This window comes from Natrix helvetica, assembly GCF_964273705.1.
Source record: "Natrix helvetica genome assembly, chromosome: 10".
NCBI classification, from domain to species: domain Eukaryota; kingdom Metazoa; phylum Chordata; class Lepidosauria; order Squamata; family Natricidae; genus Natrix; species Natrix helvetica.
The window spans coordinates 13,810,720-13,831,792 of record NC_138561.1 but is presented as its reverse complement, the minus strand read 5'-3'; the positions used below and the strand labels follow the sequence as shown (position 1 = coordinate 13,831,792).

The following is a 21,073-nucleotide window of genomic DNA, read 5'->3' as shown; positions in this document are numbered from 1 at the left end:
CTGTCTCAATTCTTCCCAGGAGTCAATTTGATTGGATGGTCCTTGATTCTAATATTTTGGGAAGAGGCAAACAGCTTTTCCCCGTCCACTTGATCTACACCACGCATAATTCTGCACGTAACATGTTATTGTCCTTCCGGAAACAAATTTAAAGTTGACTCCTCCCAGAGAGCTTTGCACATTTAATTTATTGAGGGAACACCGAGTACATGATTTTGTTGCTCTAAGTTACTATATTTACTTTCTGAAGTCTTATTATTGTGCTGTGGGTATTCCATGTTTGCATATTTTCTAATTACTTTTGTACCTTCCTGAGCTGGTTGATTGTGGCAGTTTAGAAATTGAATAGCAACAGCTTTTAATTTAATTTCATTCATTTAATCCTGCTCCAGCTTTTCTCAAACATTTTGAAGGCAGCACCATAAAGCCCTCAGGCCATGCGTGTGTGTGGGAGGGGTCTTAGAATCAAAGTTTGGGCCCCGTGCAAAAGCCACAGTCTGCGTAGGGCTCATTAAACAAGCTACAATTGGATTCAGACAAGATTGTACGACAAGCCAAACAGATGACAGCTGATATGTGAACCCAGCCACTGGTTTACTAAAATATCAGAAAATCAAGGTACCCTTGAATTGTTCTAGAGCCGTGATGGTGAACCTGGGGAACGCAAAGCCCTCTCTGTGGGCACGGGAGCCTCCCGCCGGCCAACTGGTTTTCGGATCTCTGCTGTGCATGCGGAGGGCGCATGCGGGAGATCCACTCGCATGCATAGGGGGAATCACACACTCATGCAGTGGGTTATAGGCAGCATGCACAGGGGTGAGGCGCATGCAATGGTCAAACACGCATTTGCAGGGGAGCGCAGGGGGTCACGCACCTGCATGCATGGGAGCAGGGCACATATGGGGGTCGCGTGTGCATGGGTGGAGCACATGAGAGGTCACATTATGGATAATAAAAAGGTTAGCCATCCCTGTTCTAAAGTCTCAAGGATTACAAGGAATGTAGTGGGGAATTTTTGGCAACAGGGTAGGTGTGTTTTAAAGAAGTGCCTTATTTATTTCTTCCTTTGTTTACTCAGCAAATGTTTACAGCCTTCTTCCGGAATGTGTTTTGGTTTCCCAGTCTATTCTGAAGCCTCGGTGGTGTCTGGCTCTCTCCCCTTCATTTACTAGCCAAAGTCTTGTTTGAGCTTCTGTGGCCAGAGAAGATCAGCCACATGTTATCAGCTGTTGAGCCGCGCAGTACAGATAGTCCTCGACGACGTAACAGCTATTTGTTGAGGGACAGTTCAGAATTACAACGGCCCTGGAAAAAAGTGGCTTTCCCACCCTTGCAGCATTCCATGGTCACGTGATCAAAATTCAAAGGCTTGGCAACTGGCATGGATTTATGACTGTTGCAGTGTCCCAAGGCATGCCATCTAGTTTTTGGGACTTTCTGACAAGCGAAGTCAATGGGGAAGCCAGATTCACTTCACAAACTGTGTTGCTAACTTAACAGCCGCAGCGGTTCCCTTACCAACGGCGGCAAGAAAGGTTGTGAAATGGGATAAAATTCATTTTACGATGGACATTCTCGGCTAAGTTGTGATCCTAAGTCGAGGATTAACTGTACCTCTCTCTATGTTCTTCATGCTAACCACCAATCTTGGTTCTAAGCTTACCACTATAGCCCAGGACTACCAAGGAGTACCAAGGAGCAAAGAGGAAGAAAATACCTACAGACCCCTCACATCCTGGACATAAATTGTTTCAACTCCCACCCTCAAACGACGCTGTAGGGCACTGCACACCAGAACTAGACACAAAGACAGTTTTTCCCCAAATGCCATCACTCTGCTAACAAACTAATTCCCACAACACTGTCAAATAATTTAAGACTGTCTTACTATTATTCTTCTCATCCTTCCTAGTATCTATTTCTTCCCACTTATGACTATAACCTTGCTGCTTGTGGCTCTACAATTTATATTGTTTTTATTTGTTTCCTAGTATGATTTGATAGCTTATTAGTAACCTTGAGTATTACTAAGTGCTGTATCTTTTATTCTTGACGAATATATTCTTTATTCTTTTTATGTACACTGAGAGCATAAGCACCAAAGACAAATTCCTTGTTTGTCCAATAACACTTGGCCAATAAAGAATTCTATTCTATTCTATTCTATTCTATTCTATTCTATTCTATTCTATTCTATTCTATTCCATTCCATTCCATTCCATTCCATTCTTTCCTATTCTTTCCTTTTCTATCCTATCCCATTCTATTCCCTATTCTATTCTATTTCATTCTTTTCTATTCTATTCTATTCTATTCTATATCGAGTTGTCATAACGCTGAAGGAATCCATATGACCAGTTGGCCAGAGGGCAACCTTAAGTTGGATGAAGGCTCTAAAAAACAGACAGAATGATGCCTGCAATTCGCTCAAGGTTTCCTAAATAACCTCATTTGCTGGAGTCTTCACAGCAGCGTTCAAAAGGGGGGAGAGAAAAAAACTTTACAAGGGAGGAGAAGAAGAAAGCCAGGATGACTCATCCTGTTACAGGAACGGGGAGTAAAGGAGAGGGCTGGAGAATAACAAGAGGACTCAGAAAGAGGAGTTTGATTCTGGAGAGGAGAGTGGGCAGCGGAAGTCAGCTGTCCTTTGGAGAAAGAATGTCTGCTTCCAGAGAATAACAAGGCTACAGCAGCCTCGACTTAAAGGCAGCAAAATCAAAACTGCAGATGTTTGTCATCTGTCGTCATGTCTTCTTTTCTATTCTGTTCAGCCTGCATACTCCCTTCTTGCTTGTTCTGGTTGGGATAGCACCTCCTTTTTTTTGACTGCATCAACGGAAATGTTTCTTCTCCCTTAAATATTTTTTTCTTTGGAGGGGTGCGTGTGATGACATGAATTAATTTCTGCAGATTTTTCTAATTTGCAAACAGGAGGATTACTAAACTTCTTGATTCATATTTTTGGATCTTAACATCTCGTACCACCCCCGACAATAGAAACGTGGGGTGAGTAAGATTTAATGGTAGCTTGAAATAAACCTTGCCCAGTCGGATTATAGATTCCTAAGTTCTAAGGGCAGAAATTGAAGAGGAGCTGAAGAGCCTCTTGATGCGGGTGAAGGAGGAGAGTGCAAAAGTTGGCTTGAAAGTCAACATTAAGAAAACTAAGATCATGGCATCCAATCCTCTCAATTCCTGGCAAATAGCTGGGGAAGAAATAGAGGTAGTGACAGATTTTATTTTCCTGAGATCCAAGATCACTGTAGATGGGGACTACCAGAAATTAAGACACTTGTTCCTAGGTAGGAAAGCTATGGCAAATTTAGACAGCATACTAAAAAGCAGAGACATCATGCTGGCAACACAAGAGCGTCCAGTCAAGGCTATGGATGGCTGTGAAGGTTGAACCATAAGGAAGGCTGAGCGCCAAAGAATGGAGGTCTTTGAACTCTGGTGCTGGAGAAGACTCCTGCGAGTCGCTTGGGGTGCAAGGCGGATCAAACCGTTCAGTCCTAGAGGAGATCAACCCTGACTGCTCTTTAGAAGGCCAGATCCTGAAGAGGAAACTCAAATACCTTGGTCACCTAATGAGAAGGAAGGACTCACTGGAGAAGAGCCTCATGCTGGGAAAGATTAAGGGCAAAAGAAGAAGGGGATGGCAGAGAATGAGGTGGCTGGATGGAGTCACTGAAGCAGCCGGTGTGAGCTTAAATGTACTCCAGAGGATGGTAGAGGACAGGAAGTCCTGGAGGAACATTGTCCATGGGGTCGCGATGGGTCGGACATGACTTTGCAACTAACAACTATGGTTTGCAGTCATTTCTTGATGATCCTTCTTCGGCCTCCAATGATGGAGCATCCACGATTTCTGGTGGCAAGTCGTTCCACCGATTGTTTCATCAACAACAAAACCCAATTCACCATGGGATAAACAAGTTTTAAACAATTAACCTGTGGCACAGAAGTTGCCTTGGGAAGTTGTGGGAGTTTTCATCCCTGGAAGCTTTCAAGAAGAGACTGGTCTGCCATCGGTCAGAAGTGGTGTAGGGTCTCCTGCTTGGGTGGGAGTGGGGGTTAGACTAGATGACCTCCAAGGTCCCTTTCGACTCTGTTCCAACCCCGTATTCTCGTTTTGCTAGCTGCAGCTGCAACAACTTTATTATCCTGGGAAAGTTATGTTGGTGGAAGTCACAACAAAGCCTGGCCCACCCAAGTTCTTGGGACCCTCGTCTTGCGCCTTCCACGCCCACCACCTCCGAGCTCGGCTGGAGTCCTAGAGGATCCACCCCCCCCCTTCCACGTCAGGCTCGGGACCCCTTTTCCCCAGCAGGCGCCACGCAGGACATCCCCCCCTCCCCGCACTCCCCGCCCCGCTTAGTGCCCAGAAAACCCCGCCCGGGGGGAAGCTCCACCCCGCCTGCCGCCCGCTCGTTCGCTCGCTGGCTCTCCCGACGCTTCCTCCGGCTCCTCCCCGGCTGGATTGCTGGCTAGGCGGCTGGACGTCGGACGGCGCAGCTCTCGGAGACTCTTCGCAGCCATGTAAGTGGGGGTCCCAGGGCGAAGCTGGCAGCGCTGGCGGGCGCAGGGCTCCCTCCCGGGCTTCCCCGGCCAGGCGGGGACCCTGAGGGGGAGAAGGCGGTGCTGCGACCCCCGCTTTCTCTCCCCTCCGCCGCCCCCGGCGGGCTCTGGCAGCTCCCGTTTTCCTGGGCCACGCTGGCTGGGGATGTTGAGCGCCGGAGCCCGAGGCATGCGGAGGGGAGGTGGCTGGAGGTTTTGCCCAAGGGCCGTCCTTGGGCTTTTTCTCCTTTTTCTCCTTCTCCTCGTCTTCTCCTTCTCTCCTCCTTCTCCTCTCCCTCTTCCTTCTCCTCCTCTCCTCCTGCTCTTCTCCTCTTCCCTTTTCTCCTTCTTTTCCTCTCCTCCTCCTCTCCCTTCTTCTCCTTCTCCTTTTCCTCCCCTCTTCCTTCTCCTCCTCCTGTTCCGTTTTGCCCTCCTCCTTCTCTTTTCCTCTTCCTTTCCTCTTTCTTTTTCTCCTCTTCCTCTCCTCCCCTCTTCCTTATCCTCTCTTCTCCCTCCTCCTTCTCTCCTCTTCCTCCACCTCTCCCCCTTCCTTCTCTTCCTTCTCCTTCTCTCTTCCTTTTTCTCCTTCTTTTTTTCCTCCCCCTCTTCTCCCCCTCTTCCTTCTCCTCTCCTCCTCCCCTCCCCCTCTTCCTTCTCTCATCCTGCTCTTCTCCTAGTCCTTTTTCTCCTTCTCCCCCTCCCCCTCTCCTCCCCCTCTTCCTCTCCTCCCCTTTTTTCTCCTCCTCCTCCTTCAGGTTTTATCGTGTTTATTATTCATTCCTTAATCAAATTTGTGTAGCTGCCCACAAAGGCGATCGAGAGTTGGAGGGGGGGGGCACAGCAGGTGGGGGGGGGGCTCGCAAAGCCAGGCTTCCTGATCTCTTCTGCAGCACCAGCACCAGGATTGAGGGATTAAGGTGGAAGTGTGACGGGATTGAGACAGAGCACCAAAGGCCTTGAGCTGGTTTTAGGGTCTGGGGGTTTCCCCTCAGACCCGGAACGGGCTTCAGTTTTGGGGGGCTGCTCTTCTAAAAGAAGGGATCTGTGTTGTCTAATGGAATGAAGATGGTTATTATTTGGGATCTGTAGAAGTCTCCCTTTCAGTTGGGACTTGGAGAGGTTTTCCCTGGGAAGGATCATCTGGAAGGATGATTATGTCTTGTTAGGAAAAACGTCGTTTGATACTTTCATAGATAACATTAATAAAGTGGTATTTGAACTGTTGGAAAATCCTCTTCAACTCAATGAGGCTTTTTCTGTTTCTCCTCAGTTTCATTATTCCATCGTCCGTGACTAGCGATAAACGACGTAGCAGCCGCTAACAAAAATATGTTCATTTTGTTTTAATGCAGCCAGACTTATTTACTCCCTCAAATGCTCCTAATAAAGCCAATCTAGGGTCTAGCTAGCATACAGGTAGTCCTCAATTTACGACCGCAATCGAGCCCAACATTTATGTTGCTAAATGAGACATTTGTGCACTGGGTTTTGTGCCCCATGGTATGATTTTTTTTTCTTGCACAGAGGCGTTAGGTGAATCACTGCAGTTAGTATCCCAGTTGTTAAGTGAATCTGGCTTCCCCATTCACTTTGCTTGTCAGAAGGTTGCAAAAGGAGACCATGTAACCCCAGGTCATTGCAACCGTCATAAATATGAGCCAGTTGCCAACCGGTCAAATTTTGATCACATGACCATGGGGTCATAAGTGTGAAAAAACAGCCATAAGTCACTTTTTTACAGTCCTGTTGTAACTTCGAAGGGTCACTAAATGAACTGTTGTAAGTCAACTACTATCTGTAGTATCTTTTGTAGGTATTTCTTTTCCTTAGTAAAGTTTAAAAAATGTGTTTTCAGAAATTTAGTGTGTGGGCTGTTTCACACAACATGCTTAGGAAGACCTGGATTTCCCACAATAGTGAACCAAATCTCTTCACCTAATTCTACCCTGTTTCCCTGAAAATAAAACCTCCCCCAATAATAAGCCCAATCGGGCTTTTAAGCGCATGCACTAAAAAAAGCCCTCCCCTGAAAATATTGCAACACAGCAGCAGCCAGGAGGTGACCACGCTCGCCGCCTCCTGCACCTCAAAAATAATAAGACCTCCCCGAAAATAAGGCCAAGCACTTATTTCGTGGTTCAAAAGAAAATAAGACCCTGTCTTTATTTTGGGGAAACGTGGTACTTTTTCTAATCCAGTGTGTAATGTAAACTCAGCCAAGCCTTTTCTCCTCTTTCCCCCTGTATTCAAATTTGGAGTTGGAAAATGTTATTCTCTCCGAGGAGGCAAAAGCATACAACAAAGTCACTCCTTTGTTTTTGTCGTAAATTTGTGGTGACTACCAAATTCATTTTGGCAATGTGGGGAAGGGCGACGTGTTGCTATGGACGGTGCTCTGTGCGTGTTCAGGAACTCTCTTGTTTTATTGCATTGTGAGTCCCTGTGGGGGGCTGAATCCCTTGCTTGGAGCACGGAGTTTAGAAAAGGATGTCTCCGAATTGGTGTTTGGGCACAAATTGGTGTTTTGCAAACAAAGGGAGGAGAAGGCAGGTGCCTGTGATTTTAGCCGTAAAATGGTGTGGCAGAAGGAGATTTGAGACGAAGTGGCTGGCCTCACACATCCTGCTGAATCACGGTTACTGAATAAACTGCAGTTGGCTGGGTTTTCACAGCACAATAAACAAAGGGAGATTCACACAGTCCCCGTGTAACACCAAGCCACGAAGAACATCTCTTGAGGAGAAATGAATCCACTCTAAGGAATAAAATCATGGAACCCAATTGAGGAGAATATTTGTAGCCCGGGGTTGAAATGAGAGGTTCCTTGATTATCGCTGAGCTTGGTTGTTTTCTTGCAGACATTTCGTTACCAAACTAGGTAACGTCATCAGTGCTATTGAGATACAACTTGCATAAGGTTAAATGTTTGGATGGATACCTCCCCACTCCCCCCCCGCCAGCCAGTGATGTTGCTGTCTGTTGTGGGAAGCAGGTGTGATGCTCTAACTTTGTCATGCTGAAGTGATCGTTGCCTTTGCAAGACCACCTGTCAATGAAATCAAATATTCCTTTTTAGTTTAAAGTTGGGTGAGAAATACTCCAGCTCCTTTTAATAATTAAAGGGGTGCATAATTGCAGTCCTGTAATGGCTTAGGAAATGTCGATCAGAAAGGTCGGCGGTTTGGCGGTTCGAATCCCTAGCGCCGCGTAACGGAGTGAGCTCCCGTTACTTGTCCCAGCTTCTGCCAACCTAGCAGTTCGAAAGCATGTAAAAAATACAAGTAGAAAAATAGGGACCACCTTTGGTGGGAAGTAACAGCGTTCTGTGCGCCTTCGGCGTTTAGTCATACCAGCCACATGACCACAGAGACGTCATCGGGCAGCACTGACTCTTTGGCTTTGAAACGGAGATGAGCACCGCCCCCTAGAGTCGGGAACGACTAGCACATATGTACAAGGGGAACCTTTACCTTTACCTTAATGGCTCAGGGCAGTCTGCATGGCTAAGCCAAGCCAGCAGAAATTGTGAGAGGTTTCTCACTGGGTGTGCGAGGGGGATCATTTTTTTTAATGTCATTTTTCTGCCTTTTAAGTTGTTTTGTGGCCCTTTGGGGGAGGGGGTTCCCAACCTACAGTGTGCAACCCCTGTGCTTGGGTGTACTAAGCTGTTCTTCATTTAGAAGCATAGAGCTATACAGCTGGAAGGGACCTTGGAGGTCTTCTTGTCCAACCTCCTTTGTGTGTGTGTGTGTGTGTGTGTGTGTGTGTGTGTGTGAAGTCCAGCTGCCTTTGGATGGTGAGTCAGTTGTGTAGCTTTTGTGCTGTTTTTGTGTAAAGTGTGATAGTTGATTTTTGAGCTCTCTGTGACTCTGTGAGTTTCCTTCTTGTTGCCCGCCTGGTCACATGACCACCATGACATGCCCACCAAGACACGCCCACCAAGACACACCCACAGAACTTGTCGGGAATTTTTTTGAATTTCCCCACTGAGTGCAACTACTTCATTTCTCCCATTTCATGGCCAACCTCTGCAAGCACCCGGTGAAATATCTACATCCTTAAGAAGAATCTGAATATGACTCCATATGGGATTTATGGTATAATTGGCTAGAGGAAAGGAGGGTGGGGGGGGAAGCAGGTAAGCAAAAAAGAAAGGAAGAAAGATCAACAAATTAAAAAACAACAACTGCAAAACCGGGAAATGATTAAAAGGTAGAAATACAAAGTAGACTGTAGCAAATAAATAATGGGGAATAAATGCAAAATGATGCAAATGTAATAAAGGTGGTTACACATAGAATATATGGAATGTTATATATAGAATGAAGAAAAAAGATGTATGAAATAATATAAATGCACATATACAGTATATAAAGCTATAGCTATACATGACTTATATGTACAGATAAAAGAATCACAACAGATATATAAAGGAAGTGTAATATGTTGCAAAATTGTGAAGTTTGTATAAACAAAATAAAAAGTTTTTTAAAAAGGAAGTTTCTGGGGTCCTCAGAGAGAACCCGGACATCACCAAGGACTCCCCCCCCCCCCAGTGTCTCCCTAAGCTACATAGATTCTCTTCTATCGGTACCCGAAGCCTCTGCCTGGCTGTCAATTGGCTGGGACTGGCTCACTGCTTGCCCCCTTGCAACATGTTCCATGGAGGATGTAATTTTAAGCGTGGGTTTCACGGTCTGAGGAGATTGGCAGGGTGTAATTTCCAGATGAAAGCCCTTTTGGCATCCCTGCTGCTTCGCTTTCCAGCTTGTGTACGTTCTCCTTGTGATTTGGATGCCAAAAGCTGGCTCTTTGGGTCTTCCGTGTTTTCTTTTTTCCTGTCACGCTGAAGGAAACTTAGGTTGAAACCGTTTGCCAATGAGTAAAAAAAAAGACACTGCTCCTTTGTTTCCCACGAATCTAGAACAGTGGGTTGTTGTTGTTTTTCTCACCCTTGGCAACTGGAAGACGTGGGAACTTCAACTCCCAGAATTCCTCCTGGCTGGGGAATTCTGGGAGTTGATGTCCACCCGTCTTCCAGCTGCCAAGGTGGAGATCTAGAATGAAAGACTTATGAAAGTTCTAAGGCCTTGGAGGAAGGGGGTTGTAAAGACTTGCTTTGGGCCAAACATTGCATCTTGCAAAAGGAAAAGGACACACAGGTGTGGAAATGTAGCCCTATGGGTAGAGATTCTCAATTACTGTACATCCGTGATGGCGAACCCATGGCACATATGCCACAGGCGCATGTGAAGCGTTGCCCTATGTCAGCTGGCCAGCTGATTTTCAGCCTTCCGGAGGGCAGGGGGAGGCCATTTTCGCCCTCCCCAGGCTTCAGAGTTGTTAAATGTATCACTGCAGTTGTTAACAGTAACACGGTTGTAAAGTGAATCTTAATTCCCCACTGACTTTGCTTGTCAGTGTTGTGGCTAGCCAGTGGAGCTGGCAGCAGACAGTGAGGAGATTGGGGAGGAACATGGGCCAGTCCTGGGGCCAAAAAAAAAAAAAACTGAGATGAGGGCTTTGCATTGGAGGCAGAGAGGAAGCTAGTGAGGCAGAGGAACAGCTGGAGCCTGTTCCCACTATGCGCCTGCGCAGAGCTGCCAGAAGAAAAGAACAGCTAAGAAATAAGGGTCAACTTGGGAGTAAGGCCGCAAATAGATGGTGAATAGCCCCTCCTATAGGAAATTAAAAAGCGAAAGGGGAGTGGGCTTTTTCAGGAAACTATCCATTCATTTGTTTGTTTCAGGAGTGTGAAGATCTGCCCCTGAATCTCCGAGACTCTGTGCCAAGTCTTTTCTTGCACAGCACTGCGTTTTGAAAATATTGACATGGCAGCTTTCCAAGCTAGATAAGGTCTGTAGTCATAAATTCACCTTTGAAAGACTGTTTACCAGGCCTTTGCTGAATATGAATGAGAGGAATTCACATTCCTTTAATAAAAGGGGGACCAGGAATTTGCTTTGTGCTTTTTGGGGAAGCCTAGGTCAGAACAGTCAGAAGGTTGCAAAGGAGATTCCCATGACCCTGGGACATTGCAATCGTCATAAATATGAATCAATTGCTAAGCCTCCAAAGTTTGATCACATCACCATGGGGATTCTGCAATGGCCAAAACTGAAAAAACGGTCATAAGTCACTTTTTTTCAGTGCTGTTGTAAATTTGAAGAGTTACTAAAAGTCAAGGACTACCTCTATGCTTTGAAGCCAATCTGTTTCCAGATGAGGATTTATTGAGTAACCACCATGGCTTGTTCAGCCATTCTTTGTGGGCTGCCTGCCTGAGACTGCTGACAATTTTCAATCTTATTGCTTCCTTCCTTATGGTTACTTGAGAAGGCCCAACGGTCTTGAAAAGAATAGAGAGACTGCCTTCCCAAGCAGGGATATCTTTTCTTTTAGATGGCCATTTTGCTGAAAAAGCAAATTTCAAATAATGGTTTAAAGGAACGTGCCCGCAGCTGGATAAACTGACCTTTTCTTTTTTTATCTTCTCTGTAACTGCTTTTAAAATAAGACTGAGCCAGTGGGATATTTTGCAGCTGCCTTGGAACACTCGGGGAAGATATTTTGGCTCGGGCAGTGATGTTCCTGTTCTTTCCAAAACCTCATCTGGGTCTGCTTTCTTCAAGGAACAGAAAATGAAGACTCTCTGGGTTGAAAGCTCAACTCAGGGTGAATTAACAGGACAGAATCTGCCCTTCCCCCCCCCCCCCCGATAATTCTTCAACTTTCCAATCTAGTCTGTAGAGCCAGGGGTGCCAAATTCAAGGCCCAGGGGCGGGATCCAACCTGTGGGGTACTTAGATCTGGCCGCCCCTGGAAACAGCGGACTAACCCGCGGTGCTTTCACCAGTGAAAATGGGTTCCCAAGCTCTGTTTTCAGCTGCCACGGCAGCGGTACGGTGCTCTGGAGGGCCTGCCCGTCCTCCTTACTGGTATTTGAGCCAATCAGGGCTTCTGCGCAGACATGCATGGAGCATGGTTAACCAGGCATCAGACTATAGTCTGGGAGACGGTGAGTTCTAGTTCTGAATTAGCACAAAGCTAGCTGGATGACCTTGGGCCAGCCCTTTTCTCTCAGCCCTAGAAAATAGCAATAGCGCATAGACCTATATACCGCTTTACAGTGCTTTACAGCCCTCTCTAAGCGGTTAACAGAGCCAGCATATTTTGCCCCAACAATCTGGGTCCTCATTTTACCCACCTCGGAAGGATGGGAGGCTGAGTCAACCTTGAGCCTGGTGAGATTTGAATTGCCAAATTGCAGGCAGCCGGCAGGCAGCAGAAGTAGCCTGCAGTACTGCACTCTAACCACTGCACCACCACGGCTCATAGCAAGCCACTTCTGAAAATCCTTGCCAAGAAAATTGCAGGGACTTGCCTCGGCAATCCTAGAGAATGGAACAAGATTGAACAGCAAAAAATAAAACTAAAAAAATTGCCAAGATATGGTTTGCTTATTTGTGAATAGTATTACCCAATACATTAATCAATAAATCATGATATATAGATATCACAATAGCAAGATTCACAGTTTGAGCTAACTAATAATGGCTAGATTCCTGCAACATGGTAGGTGGGATTTGTTAATCAGGGTTTATCATTTAAGTTGTGTGAACCCCAGGACCTGCTTACTCAATAAGACACAGGTTAAACGATAACAATGGGCAAATCAGATGAGTAGCACTTACATCATTCTAAAATCTGCCTCGAATTCTCAGAGCCATCTTTTTTTTTGTTCAGATTTCTCCCAAAATAGCTCATTTGGGAGAAATAATTGGCTAACCAGTTAGTTCCCATGACAACAGATTACCAGGCGATTGACATTCGTGGCAATTCCAGATGTTGCTTCAGGCAATTCATTTATTAGCCATACACGGGGAACCGTAATAAGAAACCTATAACGAAGAATTTCCTGTAAGACCAGCTGAGCTCTTTCCAGACATACGTTGGAGATGAGAAATGCCAAGGCAATCACGGTGGCCGTCATAATGGAACAATCTTGATTAGGTCTGTGGAAAGGTCAGCGTAACATTTAAAGGCTTCCCTAAGGATATAATATTGCAAAAAAGAAAGGCAGAAACATCTCTCACTCCCTTTAATTCTTGGAAGACAATATTCTTTTAAGGCTCTAGATGTTAAGTGGCTCTCTGGTGGATTTGAAAAAAATAAGCTAAAGTAAATTTTAGATTCCTTCAAGTCAGACTTGATTCTTGGTGACTTTATGGACCTACTAGCTGGATACCCATGCTTTGTGACAAAACTATGTGATCGGGCTATGCAGGAGGAATTTGGTTCACAATCTGTTAGCTCAGTGGTGGTCGGTGATTGAAACACGTAAGGGAATATCGCTCCCGCCGCCTTGAGTCCGGAAGCAGTTCCAGAGGTGGAAGGTGTAGGCATTTTGGTGAGGTACTGATGTTTAGTATTGTAAGGAGCCCCAGACGGCTCCTGAATGAAGGAGGGGAACATTTTCTAGTTTGAACTGAGGTAACGGAATGTGAGGCAACTGGCAGTTGGAACAGAGTTCTTTTCAGGTGGGGAGGGGGAGTAGAACTCCTTGGCATCAGAGCGTGTTAATTACTGTATAAGAAATACTAATGAGCTGATGGTCATTTCGAAAAATCCTTTCTTAGCGAGCACCTAGGAGCCAAAAGGAACATACACGCCACATTTCAAGTTTGTAGGCTTTACGTTAGGGGGGGGGGGGAAAGAATGAAGATAAAAACAAGTGAAACTCTCAAAGGTCATCAAGTATCATCAGCCGTGCTGAGATTAAAGAGGCTTAGTTTAGTTTCAGCTCAATTAGGATTTCAGCAGTCTCCCAGGTAGCTTTTTTGAACTAAAGAAATGTGACACACAAAAGAGTTGGAGAGCTCTGGTGCAGAATTCCTCTTCTTTTGAGGATTACCAAGGCTTTGTGGGGGTCCCACTTTATGGGGAGAGGCAGGAGATCATTCTGAATGGGGAAGTGAGCATTTTAAGAAGTTAAAATTGATGCACTAAATATTGGCAAGATTTCTGGAATCCATTTGGCCCCTAAACCTTGAAGCCCCTTGAAATATGTGTACAAACGGTTTGCTTCTGTTCTCTTTTGGGAAATTGTGGAGGCCAAGGAAAGACAACACATAGACTCCAGGCTGCAGAGTTTTCACTATGTCTTAACATCAACTCAACAGAGGAGATACTCCAGGCATTGGTAGGATTATCCCGATGAAAGTACAGAGAAAATCAGGGTGGTTATTCTCTCCCCCCCAAGGACTCTTTCGAGTTGCTCCTTCTTGATTTTGCTTTGCTCATCCACCCAATCTTCTCAATGCAGCTAATGAAAAATGGAGGTGAGGAATCCTTGTTCTCAGACATGAGTTAAAAAAGAGATTTGATATAAAAATGAGATGAGGAAGGAGAAGAACAGAGTTAGAAGGGACTTTTGAGGTCTTCTAGTCCAACCTCCTGCTCAAGCAGAAAATCCTATACTAGGGATGGCTAATCTTTTTGTCATCGGGTGCTAAAAGCATGCACGCGCAGATGCGACAGCGCGCGTGCCTGCCCACAATGCAATGCGTGCGTGGCCCGCCCACACATGGGCATGTGACCCCCATGCTCCCCCCTCCCGCTTTCCAGGCCCAAAATAGGGCAGGGGGTGCTTGTGCACCTCCCCCGTGCCCTGTTTTGGGCCTGGAAAGTCTCCTGCACTAACCTGGAAGGCAAAACAGGGCGCGGGGGCGCTGCGCAAAGTCCCAAAATTCAAGACAAGTGTTCCCACGCATGCATAGCAGAGACCTGAAAACCAGCTGGCTGGCAGGAAGGGCACCCTCATGCGCGGTGGAGCTGTGCTGGGGCAACGGTTGCTATGCCCACAGAAAGGCCTCAGTGTGCCAATTGCGGCACGCCTGCCATAGATTCGTCATCATTGCCCTATACCAGGGGTCGGCAAACGTAAACACTCAAAGAGTCATTTGGACCCGTTTCCCATAGAAAAGAAAACACCGGGAGCCACAAAGGTCCTAAGCGGAAGCCCCCTGTTTGATTCTGGAGCTGACCGGAAGTTCAGTTCCCCCACCATAGAGTCTCCTCCTAGCGCGGCGTACTTTTTCCTCTACCTGTCATAACTGAAAGCCCTATCAATTGTGGAGTGGAGCGGAAAACCCTCTCCTTGCCATAGAGTCTTCTCCTGGTGCACTGTGCTTCTCTCCCGCCGCCACCGGAAGCTCCTCTCAAAATTGTGGTGCCGACTGGTGACAGAGCCGCAGCAGAGGGAGGAAAGAGCCACATGCGGCTCTGGAGCCGCAGTTTGCTGACTGCTGCCCTATACTATTTCAGACAAATGGCTATCCAATCTCTTCTTAAAAACCTCCAGCAATGGAACACCTACAACTTCCAGAGTCAGGAATTTCCTCCTTCGTTCCAGGTTGCTTCTCTCCTTGATTCGTTGCCCTGCATTGTTTCTTGTCTTGCCTTCAGATGCTTTGGGGAATAGCTTGACTCCTTCTCTTCTCTGGGACCGCCCCTTGGAGCCCTGCCTAAGCACCGATCCTTCCAGTTTGTAATTCTTGCCCCGCTGAATGAACTGGCACTCAAACAATTCAAGTAGCTCGATGAAATAGCCGTGGGCTGTAGAGGCAGCAGGGAGACTCCCAAAGGCAACTAAAATAGCTGGGCTTCTCTTCTTTCTTTTTGTTTCATTTGCAACATGATGAAACGGCCAACAGCGCCCGGCAACAGTTGCCTTCTGTTTTTAGAAGTGGCAGCTGGAGCTGGATTTTTCTCACATTCCTTTGGCTGTCCAGTGGGTCTGGCTTCCGTTGTTTCCCAAGGCCAGATGCAGACTTTTTGCTTAGGTTGTAGATTCAGGGAGGGAGGAAGAAGAGGACTCTTTCTCGGTCACTTTCCTGCTTGATCAAATATTGAATTTAGAATAGAGCTGGAAGGGACCTTGGAAGTCTTCTAGTCCAGCCCCCTGCTCAAGCAGGAGAACCTACACCATGTTAGATGTCTGGACTCTTCTTAAAAGCATCCGTGGGTGCTCCAAAAATCACGGAGCACCCACACTTGCTGGAGGTAAGCTGTTCCACTGATTAATTGTCCTCACTGTTAGGAAGTTTCTCCTTAATTCCAGGTTGCTTCTCTCTGTTTGATTCGTTCTCCATAGTGAGGGGAAGAGTGTCCAGGATGGGTTGGCCTTGTCCTCTCTTGATTGGACTGAGTCAGATAAGCTCTTTTAGCCATGCCTTGGTTACCAGGCTCCACCCAGTTATCGACTCAGTCCATCATCGGACGTTCATCCTGAGATCCTGAAGAATCGTAAAGGAAAAATGTTAAATTGCTGCCAAAGCGATTGAGATTGCCTCCACGCTGCCTGATCAATCACTAGAGGCTGAGGAAACCCCCAGCAGGGGTAGAAAGCCCGCGCAGCAATCGCTAAGGCGGCGTGCAGCCCAGGTCACAGAGCGAGACCCAGGGCACTAAGTGAGGACTCTCACCAAAGACAGGCAAGCGAGTTCCGCAGAGGCCTCTGCCGCAAGGGCGATGCCCAAGGAGGCTCTAAGGGCACCGGAGCGCTCCACTGCTCCCCTCAAGGGTTGAGCAACGAACCGCGGCGTTTTAAAACTGCCCGGAATGCCCGCTCTGGCAGCGATCACCAGAGAACAAGGTGAGAGCCGGAGAAGGAGGCTCAGCAGAAGCACCTCACTGAGGACTACGAGTATAGGCTTTTCAAGCAGAGGGAAGACCTGCAGGAGTGCAAGGCCAGGTACCGACACCTGGAGGTTTTTTACAGTTGCTTCCTGTAAAATCACCTTAGGGACAACCATGAGCTGAATGACTAAGAATCTCTCTAGACTTTTAGGTGGCTTTGCCTTTAACGGTAGAACCTATTATAAAAGCTTCCTTCAAGATTTTGTGCTCCTAGGCATCTGATTTCTTTCTCCTTTCTCAATCTAGGAGTCAGAGGTTGTTCTAATCTACAACCTTGGCAACTTTTTGCTGCCTGGACTTCCAACTCCTAGAATTCCCAAAGTCAGCGTTGTTGCAGCCCATGCAGCTTAAAATTGCCAAGGTTGAGAAATCCGGCTTCAAGCCCTTTTAATTAATGATTATTTCTCCAGGAACTCAGTGACGTGATCTCATAACGGGGACTCTTGGCTGGAAGAGATAAGATACGTGGCTGTCATTATCAAGCAACTGTGGTTAAAATGATGAAGGAGAATTTCTACAATAACAAAACATTTAGTTCTGATAGGAGATGGGAGTTTCCGCTTTTGTTGTAATGAACTGTTTGCAGTCCATTTCTCAATCTAGCTGGTTGCTTGCTTGTTCAAATGGTCTTTTCCGGTCCCAGATGTCTTACTTTATCTTCAGGGGTGGGATTGAAAAATTTTAGCAACCAATTCTCTGCCCAGTTGCTGGGGGTGTGACCTAGTTGGCTTCCTGCACCACAGTGGGGTGGTGCGTTTTCGCCCTCCCCAGGCTCCGGAGGTTTCCTTCGAGCCTCCGGGAGGGTGAAAACAGCCTCCCCCGGGCTCTGGAGAGCCCCTGGAGGCCGGAAACTGTCCTGTTTCCGGACTTCCCGTAGGCCCATTTTTTGCCCTCCAGAGCTTCTGTGCGGGCCCTGCACTTACCTGGCATCCAAAATGGGCTGCATGGAGACTCCTGGGAGGGGAAGAGCGGGCAGGATCAGCCAGTCTTTGCAACTACTGGTTTGGCAAAACAGATTAAAATTAACATCCGGTTTGCCCAAACTGATCCGAACCGGCTGAATCCCAACCCTGGTTACCTTGCCAACTCAAACTCGCACGTCAACATTGATTGCCTGCTTTTTCTAGAGGGCTGAACAATTGGGGGGGGGGGGAATGGGGAAAGAAAGCATTGTTAATTTTGCAGTCCCTCAATCTCTAACCCAGGGATGGGCAACTGGGCAACTTTGTGACCTGTGGACTTCAACAAGCTTAATGACCACGTGATTCGCTTAACAACCCTGGTAAAAAAGTTATTTCTGTCCCCACTTTTCAGGAACAACCTGTAATGGAGAGTTCATTACCTCCAGGTTGTAGCATCGCATCCTCTGCAACTTGTTCAGGTGGAATTGTAACGACGGTATACAACCCACCCTGTCCTCTGAAGCGACAAGCATTTACTCAAACCGTAGAGGAGCTCTCAACAGACGGAGGAGCTTTTAAAACTGAGCTTCACGTAGGTGGAAGAAACAGACAACATGTTCCACTTTTCAGAAGTAGACAGCCAAGCAAGAGCTTATCTCGCTTACCTGTTTATTGTATTCCTGGCTCAAAATACAAATTATCAAGGACCTGGCAGTATGACTCTAAATAGGTATGAACCATGGTGGCGCAGTGATTAGAATGCAGTATTGCAGGCTAACTCTGCCCACTGCAAGGAGTTCGATCCTGACCAGTTCAAGATTGACTCATCTTTCCATCCTTCCTTAAAATGAGGACCCAGATTGTTACGGCCAATAGGCTGACTCTGTAACCACAGTTGCTTGTTAATATATATATATAGCTGATGAGAGCTAATTAGCTCGAAATAGATCTATACTAGTCTCCCTTTATTTATTTATCAGTACAAATACAACACAAATATAAAAAGGCAACATTAAAAATAAAAATATGGTTTTCTGCCTGCATGGTTTTCTGTGATGAGCCGAAGGACAGAAAGAGGGAGTAGTGACCTTCCTCCCTTATTTAGGCATACCAGGGGTTGTAACACAAATACATACCTATTTCCCTGGCTCAACTGATAAGGAGGCGAGCCTGTGGCTTAGTGGCTAAGACTCCTGCCTAAGATATAATACAGCCCAGGTTCAAATCCCAGTAAGGGTATGGCTAGCTGACTCCCCAGTTGCCCAGGTGATGCCATCTGCTTCTTTCTTTGTAACACTGTAAATGTGGGAGAAAATGTCAGCCTAAAACTTGCAGATATCAGGCTATAGCAGTGATGGCTAACCTTTTTCTAAAGGTGTGCCAACACTGTGTGCATGCACACTATCGCGCTTGTGTGTGTGCCCCTACCACCTGCACATGTGCCGTGCCCCTCCCCCCTGGTGCATGTGCGCATGACACCCTCCCCCCTGTGCGTGCAGGGGGGGAGTTTTCGCCCTCCCCAGGCTCCAGAGGCTTTCCTGAAGCCTGGGGAGGGCGAAAATGGCCTCCTCCAGCCCTCCGGAAGGCTGAAAATCAGCTGGCGCACCGGAGCTAAGTGATGCCATGCCAGCGAATATGGCTCCGCGTGCCACCTCCACTTGTCATAGGTTCGCCATCACGGGGCTATAGCAATAGCACTTAGACTTATATACCGCTTCACCGTGCTTTACAGCCCTCTCTAAGTGGTTTTACAGAGTCGTCATCTTGCCCCCAACAATCTGGGTCCTCATTTTGCCCACCTTGGAAGGACGGAAGGCTGGGTCAACCTGGAGCCTGGTGAGATTCGATCTGGCAAACTGTTGGCAGCTGGTGATCAGCAGATCTGATGTGCAGTGCTGCACTCTAATCACTGCGCCACCACCGCAGCTTCCCTATGGAGGGAAGTCCACTCTGTCAACTGCCCTCGATTTGAGGTTTCTTTGGGAAGGTTTGGAGTTTCTGCCCCTGAGTCTTGATTGGCTCATTTCATAACTGGTTAATAGCGTGGGAAAACTCGGCCTTAAAAATTCCTTGCCTATGGAGATTCTCAGTCATCCAGGTCAGGGTTGTCCCCAAGGTGCTTTTCCAAAAAGGCAGCTGGACATTTCCTTGAAGAAGTTTCTCTGCTCATTTAAAGCTTCAAGATGGAAAATGCAGCTGCGTTGACAAGGCATCGTTCCCCTATCCTCAGCTCTGGACGTTTAAAGCACGCGATTGCTACGGAGTTTTCTTCCGCAGGCTGGCTTAATTGGAAAGGTCTAAGAGGAGAGAGTTTAGTCACAGAACAGCCGGTACCCTGCTAATCGAGAATGCAAAGGCTTCCCAGAGTTAATATTTACCCAGCAAAAGTTACTGCTTCTTCAATAACAAGATTTCTAGGCCAGCTGAGGTAAGACGATTCTGCAGCAGTTACCTAACAGGTACTGCCACACTGGATCAGGAGCGTAACGGCAACTGCTAAGATACTGGAAAATAAGGCAGAAGAGAAATCTACTTCCCCCGGTCACTGACTGGTCAGTGGGGGGTCCCAAATGTGCAAGGCAGGGCTGGAACTGGGAAGGGGGCTTCCCTCCGCCCCCTCCACAGGAAACAGTCACGCAGAAGGAACTGGATTCCCGGTGCAGGTTCTTCTTGGCTCGAGAACTTCTTTCTGGGGTCTACAGCAGACAATCTTCTAATGCAGGGGTCCCCAACCTTTCGGACCTCTGGGACCCCTAAATTCATAATTTTAAATCTCGCAGCCCACTAACGTGATCTGCCTAATGACCGGCTGGGTGGGCGTGGCTAGGTGGTCACGTGACTGGGTGGGCGAGGCCAACTTGATGCAAGTGATAACTAGAGCTTCTTTGCAAAGCTCTGCCTTTTGGAAGAAGAGCGATTTTTGTGTGGTTGAGTCTCTCCATGTGCAACAAAATAGTCCTCTCCGTAGCCGTCTCAGCTATTCGAGGTCAGGTTAACTATTGCTTTGTCTACAATCGGATTGCAAAACCGTAAGCCGAGTTGGCACAGTCTTCAGCTCCTCATACCTTTCTCCTGATAAATTGCTTGCTTACGCTGGCTGGAAGAGGATCCGTACAGAATCAGACAAATGCAGGAAGAGATCTAACAGCCCACAAAAATGGCAAGGGGGGGGGGAAATGATTCCCATACAAATTGAATCCAGAATAATACAGTTAGAAGGGACCTTGGAGGTCTTTTAGTCTAACCTCCCTACTTGAGTTGAACATCCAAAGCACCTGAGGATAGAACAAGAAACAATTGATGGAAACTAATCAAGGAGAGAAGCAGCTTAGAACTGAGGAGAAATTTCCTGACAGAACAATTAATCAGTGGAACAGCTTGTCTCCAGAAGTTGTGAATGCTCCAACGCTGGAAGTTTTAAAGAAGATGTTGGATATCCATTTGTCTGAAGTGGTGTAGGGTTTCCTGCCTAAGCAGGGGTTTGGACTAGAAGACCTCCAAGGTGCTTTGGAGAATAGGTTGACCCCCTTTGTGGCAACCTCTGAGATATTGGAACACTGCTATCATGTCTCCTCTAATCCTTCTTTTCATGAAAATACACATATCCAGTTCCTGCAACTGTTCTTCATATGTTTTAGTCTCCAGTCTCCTAATCATCTTTGTTGCTCTTCTCTGCACTCTTTCTAGAGTCTCCACATCCTTTTTACATAGTGGTGACCAAAACTGGATGCAGTATTCCAAGTGTGGCCTTACCAAGGCATTATAAATTGGTATTAACCCTTCACGTGATCTTGATTCTACCCTTCTGTTTATGCAGCCTAGGACTCCCCTTTGTTCTTTGTAATGGAGGAAGATGCTTACCAAAAGTTAGCATCCTTCTTCCGGGTAAATGTGGTCCTGGAACAGAATATCCC

The 21,073-nt window shown here is 46.8% G+C and overlaps 1 protein-coding gene across 2 annotated transcripts in view; it reads left to right on the top strand.

Annotated features, from left to right (window-relative positions):
• RIPOR1 (RHO family interacting cell polarization regulator 1) overlaps positions 1 to 21,073 on the top strand; it is a 107,884-nt gene that overhangs the window by 11,960 nt on the left and 74,851 nt on the right. The window contains exon 1 of one of the 2 annotated variants that reach the window (XM_081962936.1): positions 4,426 to 4,539. The exons of the other annotated variant lie outside the window; for it this stretch is intronic. The gene's annotated coding sequence lies outside the window, so the exon portion shown is untranslated. Of the gene's footprint in view, positions 1 to 4,425; positions 4,540 to 21,073 lie in introns of those variants that run through there. 2 annotated transcript variants of the gene reach the window in all.